The sequence below is a fragment of the Pteropus medius genome, unplaced genomic scaffold (genome assembly GCF_902729225.1).
Source record: "Pteropus medius unplaced genomic scaffold, Ma_sr-lr_union100, whole genome shotgun sequence".
NCBI classification, from domain to species: Eukaryota; Metazoa; Chordata; class Mammalia; order Chiroptera; family Pteropodidae; genus Pteropus; species Pteropus medius.
Genome location: NW_024344253.1, coordinates 6432990 through 6442577, shown reverse-complemented (window position 1 = coordinate 6442577; position 9588 = coordinate 6432990). Strand labels below are relative to the sequence as shown.

Here is a 9588-nt window from a genome sequence, read left to right as displayed (position 1 = left end):
CACTTTTTTGGATTTTTTTCTTATTGTTGTTCTGATTGGGTGCTACCTTATCTTCTAAATCACTGATCTTCTACTTCATGTAATCTACTATTGATTCCCTCTGATGTAATCTTTGTTTCAGTTATTATATTCATTTCTGACTGGCTCTTTTTAATGTTCTCTATCTCCATTTTTATGTTTTCTATCTTTTTGTTTAAATTCTCACTGAATTCATCTACTTTTCCCCTCAGCTCATTGAATAGCCATATAAACAGTGTTTTGAACTCTGCATCTGAAGATTGCTTACCTCCACTTTATTTAGTTATTTTTTTGAAGTTTGTTGTACTCTTTCATTTGAGACGTTTCTTTGTTTCTCCATTTTAGCTGACTCTCAATGTTTGTTTCCATGTATTAGATAAGGCTGCTATGTTTCCCAGTATTAGTTGAGTGGTCTTATGCCATAGGTATCCTGTGGGGTCCAGTGGTGTAGTCTCCCTGGTCACCTGAGCCGGGTGCTCCAGGTATGTCCCTTGTGTGGGTCGTATGTGCCCTCTTATTGTAGTTGAGCCTTAGTTGCTGTTTGTACATCAGTGGGAGGGACTGACCCTTGGGCTGATTGGTTTTGAGGACTGGCAGGTGAGAAGCTGACCCTACTGAGCAGACTACTTTAGAAAGCCTCCAGTCCCTATCCAGTCTGCTCTCTAGGTGTGTTGTCCTTGATGCAGCCCTGGGTGGTACTCTGGCTTGGTGTTCTCAGCTACTGGATGTGTCAGCCCAAGGGCTTCCTGGGAAGGTCCCTACCTCAGGCCAAGTTCAGCTGCAACCTGTACCCTACTTGGGGCCATCCAGCAAGAGCCACTAATCAATCCAGAGGTGGTTGTCACCTCCTTGAGCTCAGAGGTGTGCCTAGAGAGACCAATCTACTTGCCTCAGCAACTGAGCTTGGGGCTGCTAAGCAAGAGGAGAGGTGTGAGGCATGCTGAGGTCAGATGCTACTTGTTTAGGAATTGTGAACCTTTGAGAGATTTTGGGAGAGTCCATAGCATGAGCCAAAATAAGTTGTTTATATAGAAAAGCCTCAAGGAAGCAGCTGGGGTGGACCCACAAGCCGGGTGGAGTGGAGCTTCAGGGAATCACCAGGGCAGGGCAATCAGTGTTAACCAGGTTAATGGAGAGTCAGAGATAGCAGCAGCCTGCATCTGTATGATGGGAGGAAGGAAGACTCAATAAAGGAACAATTGACTCTACCGCACTTCTGTCTGGGAGAAAGCTGCCCCTCCAGCCATCTCCCTGAAGCTAAACCATGCAGCTCCTTTTTGTATGTCCCTGGCACTTTTTGAGCAGCTTCCCCAGTGCTAGAGTTCAGAGTGAGTGAGTCTATCAGTGATAAGTCCCTGTGTAGAGGAGCTTCAGCCACCCTCCGTCTCACTCAGCCATCCTCTCCTCCAATTTTCACAGCCAGATGTTATGGGTACTTCTCTTCCCATAACCTTGGCCTGGGGAGCCTGGTGCAAAGCTGTGACCTCTTGCTCCTCCAAGGGAGACCACTGCAGCCAAGCTATCCTGACTGATTTTTAACAGCCACACATGGCTATGAGACCACCTCGTTCTGTGTCTCTGCCCCTCCTACCAGTCTCATGGTGGCTTCTTCTGTATGCTTCAGTGCAGGAATTCTGTTTAGCTAGACCTCAGGCAATTCTCAATAATGGTACTTTTGTAGTTTAGTGATAATTTTAGTCATAAGTGGAGTCAAGCATAGTGTTTACTAAACACTCTGCCATCTTCACCAGAAGTCTAGTGATTTCCCCATTGCTTTTTTTCTTCTCTCTGTCCTCTTTAACACTTGAATCTAAATGAGGGCATGGTTGCAATAAATGTACAACACACCAGGGTAAACTAAGCCCCAACATTCTACCTGGAGGATCAAAAAGGGAAATGCCAGGAAACTGGGGATATCTCAGAGAGGGAGGAGCTCAGGAAAGGAATCCTCAAATGTTGTTTATAAAGTTGGGCTCACTCCTGAACTGCACATACAAAGATCATGTCACAAACAAACTACCAAAGATTTTGAGAAAGAAATTAAGAGACAAGCCATTACCCAGGTTTCAGACTTGCCGCTGGCACACATATGGGACAGATCCAATTAACATCGCAAAGGCCTAGAAAATATTACTGACATTAAAACCACAACCAAAAAATACTGATAGAAATCTGTAACCTGAACCCAACCAGCTAGACTGCCTAATATAACAAAAATATCAATATTCTCTAACAAGATTGAGTTTTACAACATATTCAAAATATCCAGAACGCAATCCAAAATTACTCATAATATAAAGAACCAGGAAAATCTCAAGTCACATAAGAAGAAGAAATAAGGCCTGGGTCAGAGCACCCAGGGATGTCCCCCAGCATGCCGTCCTTAAAGGAGCCGGTGAGGTGGTTCCTCAGTCGAGGGACATAAGTGACATAGAGGTAGCACCTGTGGCTGGGTCCCGCAAGCAGGCCTGCAGAGAGGGGCACATGGCACCGAGGAGTGACCATGATGTCAGGTGTGGGCCATCGGACTTATGGCGCACTCTGGCTGGGACGCAGGCTATTGTGCGCGCGGTGCTTGGGAGCTGGCCTGGGTGGCGGGGCGGGGCCTGTGGCAGGTGTGCGTGGCAGGAGCTGCAGCCCACCGACAACCAGCAGCGCAGTGTTCTAGGATGGATCAGATTTTCTGTAACGATGCCTGTAATCGACACAAACAATCTCAATAAGCAACAAGTTCAACTCCTGGCAGAGATGTGTATTCTTATTGGTAAAAATGATAATAAAATTGGGGCTGATACCAAAAAAGAATTGTCACCTAAATGCAAACATTGAGAAAGGATTATTGCATCGAGCTTTCAGTGTCTTATTTAACACCAAAAATAAGCTCCTGCTACAGCAGAGATCAGATGCTAAAATTACCTTTCCAGGTTGTTTCACCAATATCTGCTGCAGTCACTCCTTAAGTAATCCAGTAGAGCTTGAAGAAAACGGTGCGATGGGAGTAAGACAGACAGCGCAGAGGCATCTAAAGGCTGAGCTGAGGATTCCCATGGAGCAGTTTTCTCCGGAAGAAATGAATTATCTAACATGAATTCACTACAAGGCTCAGTCTGATGGCATCTGGGGAAAACATGAAATTGATTACATTTTGTTGGTGAGAAAGAACGTGACGTTGAATCCTGGCCCCAATGAGATTAAAAGCTATTATTATATGTCCAAAGAAGAAACGGAAAAAATGCTGAAAAAGGCAGCCAGCGATGAAAGTAAGATAACTCCATGGTTTCAAATTATTGTAGAGGCTTTTCTCTTTAAGTGGTGGGATAACTTAAATTACTTGAATCAGTATGTTGACTATGAGAAAATCCATGGAATGTGAATATGGAGATGAATGACTAGTAAAGAGATAAAAAATTTCTCCACTTAGTAAACTGAAAGTCATTTTTTAAAAATTTAGTTCCCCATTAGAGCTCTCATTGGAAACATTGATACTTTATAACATGAATTTGTGTAGAAAAGACAACTGACTCCTTAATTTTGTTTCACACCTGTCATATAGATGCACTATTTGTAAAGGGAGTTTATGAAAGAGTATTGTAAAAAAGAGAATAAACTTAACCCATCTAAACACACGGTCCCAACAAATTCAAACAAATGAGTGACACTCATCATTTTCGATATGTTGAGATAAGCATTTTCTGGACATATGTAGGACACTTTGCAAATTGCCGCGTGCTTTATACATCATTAAACTTTTATCATAGTCCAGGTAAATGCACGCCAGAAGCTGTTTCCTTAGCTACTTCAAAGCAGTTTAAATGAACTTCCATATTGAGATTAAACAAGGAGGCAAGTTCAAGGTAATCAATGGTGTATGTCCTGATTCCTGTCTGTGTTTAGAATTCAAGGACAGATGGGCTGTTTGTAAAATGGAATTCAGCCATGTGCCACAACATGGCTTCTTGCTGTTGGCACTGTTGACAACAGTGATTCTTTGTTGTAGGGTTCACTTGTGTACAAAGGATGGTTAGCAGCATCCTTGGGCCCTACTACCACTAAATGCCATTAGCACCCATCCCCCCAGCACAGTCACAATGACACCAAATGCCAAGTGTCTGCTATAAGGCAAAGTTGCCCCAGTTGAGAATACCTGTTCTACAAAGTCATGGGGAAAAATTAACCAAGGCTAATGTTCATGTTAAATAGAACTAGGAAATGGAATCTGTATATATTAATATTTAAATTGTACCTTATTAATACACTTTCTAAAATTCTTGATTGTAGATTTCTCAGATTTTAAATCTCAAGATAGCTTTATTTTCCTTGAATGCTATTTAATAATGAAAAATAAAAATTTGTTTCTTATGAGCTAAATGTTGTATGAATTTACTAGAAGACTGCATTGCTTTTTAACTCTGCACAATTAATTTATAATTTTAGGTAAGACTGTCACAAGTATTAATTTTACTATGGCTAACTGCCTGAAAAGCAAAAACAATAAAAAGATAAGATTTAAAAAAAAAGAAGAGGCAATAGATGCCAATGTGAAAATAACACATATGTTGAGATTATTTGACAAAGATGTCGAAGAAATGATTATAAAATACCCCAACAAGAAAACACTTGAAATGAATGAAAAGACAGAATGTCTCAGGAAATAGATAAAAAAATATAAAGAAGAACTAAAAACAAATTTAGAACTGAAAAATAGAGTAAGTAAATTTTTTTAAATTCACCAAATGATCTCAGCCACAGAAAGGAGATGACAAAGGAAAGATTTAATGAACTTATATATGGATAATAGAAACTAAGGAATTTGAACAACACAGAGGATAAAAGATTGAAAAAAGTGAACAGAACTTCAAGGAGATATAGGACAATACCAAAAGGTTGAATATTCATGTCTTCAGAGTCCAAGAAGGACAGAAAAAGTGTAATATAGAAAAAAAATGAAGACATAATGGCTTAAAACTTCTCAAATTTCTTAGACAACATAGGACACAGATTCAGAACGCTCAGCAAATCACTAACAGGATAAAACTAAGAAATCTTTGTTTAAAGACAAAAAATCTTTGTTTAAAGACAAAAAATCTTTACCCAGGCAGATCACAATCAAACTACTGAACACTAAAGACAAAGAAAAAGATCTTGAAAGTGGCCCAGGAAAAGTGACACATTTCCTGCAGAGAAACAATGATTAAAAAAAAAAAAAAGAATGGAATTCTCATCAGAGACAATAGAGGCTAGAAAGAAGTAGAATATTTTTTAACTGCTGAAGGAAAAGAAGGGTCATCTCAGGATTCTAAATCCAGCAAAATGTCCTGGAGGAATTATAGTGAAATAAAGACATTTTCAGATGAAGAAAAATTAAGAGATTCCATTGTCGGCAAACTGGTTATAAAAAAAAATTGCTAAAGGAAGTTATTCAAACAGAAAGGAAATTATATGAACAGGAAACATGGAACACAAGGAAGAAAACAGAAATTTTAAATATCTGGGTAAATATAATAGGCTGTTCTCCTCCTAATGAAAAATTTAATATGTGTGGTAGTTGACAGCAAATGGGTTTTTAATATATCTAGATGTGATATAATGGGCCGATCTCTGGGTCCATCTGCTTCCCACTCTGAAAAACACTGCTTCTCCCTCTGCTCAGCATATCTTTTCTCTGGCATGTGGCTTCCACTTTATAACTTCTGTTTCCTATGGTCATCTTGGCACCTCTGGCTTCTCTCCATATTTGCTCCTATGGCTAACTGCTTGATTCTCTCTATATTTTCCAAACCACTACACACACACATACTCATATCATAGCGAGAACCTGACCCTGCTTCTTCTGATTTAGGCAATGGTTCCACTCAAGTATACCTTTTTGGCTGCTAGACAGATTATGATTTATCTGCCGGTGAGTAAGTGGCCACCATTGAACAGCATTTTCATTTTGTGTAAAGCAAATATACTCAGAGCTTCCCCTCAGCAAGGGCTTTGGATGGACCAGATTTCCTTATACGAGGATGAAAGGCATGATGATTGCCATGTGGACACACAGCTGCACTAAACTGTTAGTCTGAGAACCACGCCATACACTTTCACCCCATAAGCCTTTATATGGTTTATTCCTTCTTTCTGAAATATCTTTTCCTCTTCTCTGCCTAGAAAACTTATATATGCTCTTTAAAACCCAGCACGAGGAATGAGTAAGTCACTCCCTCCCTTCTAAGTCCTCACTGCCTTACAGACAACTTCTATTCAAGCATTAATATGCTGTCCGATACTGCTTGTCAATGCATTTGTCTCCTCAAACAGACAGCAAGCTCCCAAGGGAGGGATTCAGGAGATAATTATTGTTGAATTCCCACTATCAAACACATTCATTCATACATTCGGTTAGTCATTCAACAGATATTAATTAAATGTCCACTGTGGATCAGTCACTGTACCAGGCACTGGAATGAAAGTGTAAACAAGTCAAGATAGAGTCTCTGCCCCCTTGGAGATTAGTGTGTGTCGCACTGTGTCTGGCACGTAGTAAATGTTCAATAACTTATTTTGAATTGGGTTGAATTTGCTTACAGTTCCTCTACTAAAAATTCCTTTGACCTCAGACATCAAAGTTTTCACATATGCAAAGCAGTGGACAATTAAGTAGGCCATAAAGTACTCTTCTATAATTCCCAGAGGCACCTCAAATTTGGTTTGTTGAAAACCAAGTTTATCGTATTTCCCAAATCTTCCATTCCTTGTGTTCCCCAAATTGTAGTAAATGACACCATCATATACCTGGTTGCCCCAGTCAAAAACCAGGAAGTCATACTGGATCAGTCTCTCTCTCTCTTTCTCTCCATCATTCCCTCTTATCATATTCTTCTTTTCCTATCACCACCAGTTGAAAAACAGTCTTGACAATTCCACTTCCTTAGCATCTATTTTACTCTCCCCCATCTCTATTCCTGCTAACCCTAACTATTGCAGGCCCTTATCATCTCTCACCAGTACATCCAAGAAGTATCTTCATGGGTCTCCTGTTTCTTTGTAACAACATCACTTATCTCTTCCTGGCCTCAACCTCATGAATTTCCCTGAAATTTCACCAGCTCCCAGAAACTCTTGCTGTCTATTTGCCCAGAACGCCTACCTTCCCCCAACCCTCCTCTACTCCCACCAACCTGGGAGATGCCTACTCAGACTTCAAGACTCAATTCAAGTTGCTTCCCCTGATGCGCCTTTTCTGTTTCCCCAAGGTAAACTGAGCCCTTCCTGCTTTGTGGCCCACAACACACTATACAAAATTCTTTCTTCATCATGCATTTATTTTGTTTTTATTCTCCCCCTTAGACTAGGAATCCTTATGGGAAAAATCTCAGTATTCTCAGTATCTGGAGTATAATAGGTGCTTAATAAACACTTTTTGAATTAGTCTAGTCTCTGCCCTTCTTTCTCTGTGAAATAAGCAACCAGGCCTTGCAGTAGGGGCTTTTGGAGCCTCTGTAAGAATTAAATTAAACAGTTTATTGGTTGCCTGCCAAAGCAAAACTGAGGAAGCCAAATCCACCTAATTTTACATAGGCTGAGGCCCATCTGGGCCCTCACCTAACAACAACCACAAGGCCCTGCCAATAGCAGGCAGGAGAGCAATCTTCACTCGAGTCTCATGTGTTTATTGTTCATTTCCAAACACCCATTTCCTCCTCTCTTTCAACCTGCTTTTTTTATCCCCTGCCACAATTTTATTCCTCATTTCTTCCAATAATACTTCTCTTTTTTTCTCCCCTAAACGTTATCTTCTTTAACTCCAAACCATCGACCTAACCATCCTATCCCTAAGCATAATCATTGTGCATAAAGGCTATTGAATATTTATGATGCCCAGGCCCTGTGCCAGGCACTGGTGTTTCCCATACCGGTTCCTTCCTGCTTAGTTGTTGTTTCTGTCTTTAATGACACCTTCTACAGAAAGATCTCCAGGATTATAACTACTTCGCTCACAGCTTTACCTTGTCCTTCCACATCTTAGTATTTTTGAGGTGAAATTATAGGAACCATACTGTAATATCTTACCTCCGGATAATGCAAGTGGTTTACAAACACTCTCATGTGCATTATTTCATTAGAGCCTCTCTTGGGAGGTAGGCATGACAGATATTTTCCCCATGGAGCAAAGCAAGAAATTAAGGCTCAGATAGACTATAGGGCTGCATAGTTTACAAATGGTAGAACAGAAACTAAATGTAAAATTTCTGATTTGCAGTGCAATGCTTTTTATATAACATCTCATTGTTTATATAGTGTTACTTTTTAGCATTATCATGTCTTCTTTGGTTATATTCCTTCATCTTCTTCCTTGAATTGTAAATAATAATAATAATAATAACAACAACAAATGACGTTACCTCAAGATAAGGACGATTTCTTCTAATTTGGCTAAAAGTTTTATTTTCAGTGTCACTACCAATTTTGTTATAACTTTAGGTCATCATTAATTTGTTATTGTCACACACACATACACCACGTAAAATTAATGTAGAGGAGGCAAGAGAACTAAAATGTTAAATCAAGCTATATTCAGAGACTGCCATATGCTGATCAGCCCTGCAGCCAGACCAAGAAGAAACCTACAGAACAAAGGAAATTTTCCGCTAGGATTGCTAACAACCCATTTCCCCACACCATGAAGGGAAAATAGGAAAGAACAGAGTCTTTAAGTAGTACCCTATACTAAATAAAATCATTCATCCCTATAGCTAAAACTATGGGGAACCTATGGATCACAAGCTGGGAACTGCCAGCTGGCCTTTCATGCTACATATTTTTACCTTTTCATGCTGCATACTCTTATTCTTCCTCACTATATATTCATATCAAAGGAAAATGGGTAAATAAAATCTTTAAACTGTAACTCACAGGAAATAAAGATTGATGTATAAACTAGATTCTCTAACACTTGGGGCTTTTTTTCCTTGTCTTGGATTTTTGTTTTTGCTTTCTCTTGTCTTTGTTTTTTCACCTAATAAACTTTCCTTTTGACTCTAACCTTGGTGTGTGTTTGAACTCTATCTTATGCTCTGCCAACAACCCTCTTCTTTCTCAATGCACAGCTTGAGGTCCCACCTCACTATTTGGGGGAATTTGGACTGTCCTGCATCACAATGACCAGATTGTAATACTTGTTGTTCCTATTGCAGTATCTCTTAAATTCACTTCTTCATTCTCACTACTAAACCCACTTCGTTTTCTTTGAAGAGCTATTATATTTCCGAGAAAGGATAATTATTTTCTCAGATTAGTATGAATGGAAGAATCAGAGAAAATAACATAAAAAGCTGAAGATTTGGTAACTACTATAGGACTTGTCCTCCCGCCTTTGAAAAGAAAAAAGAAACTATACAAAATGACTGTTTTCAAACATTGTAAAAGAGGTAGTGCAGGATTATGAAGGGAAAGAAATGAGATGAACCTGATGCAGGATGGGATGAATCTCTTCCAGCGGGGACTCAAGTCCTACAGAGAGAGAGAGAAGGAAAAGGCAGGGTACCCTCAATTGTGCACAGAAAAGAACTTAAGAGTGCACTAGAGTTA

General features: G+C 39.6%; 1 pseudogene; it reads left to right on the top strand.

Annotated features, from left to right (window-relative positions):
• The first annotated feature begins 1479 nt into the window (after positions 1-1479).
• On the top strand, positions 1480-3741 carry LOC120607863 (isopentenyl-diphosphate Delta-isomerase 1-like; annotated as a pseudogene).
• The last annotated feature ends 5847 nt before the right edge of the window (positions 3742-9588 follow it).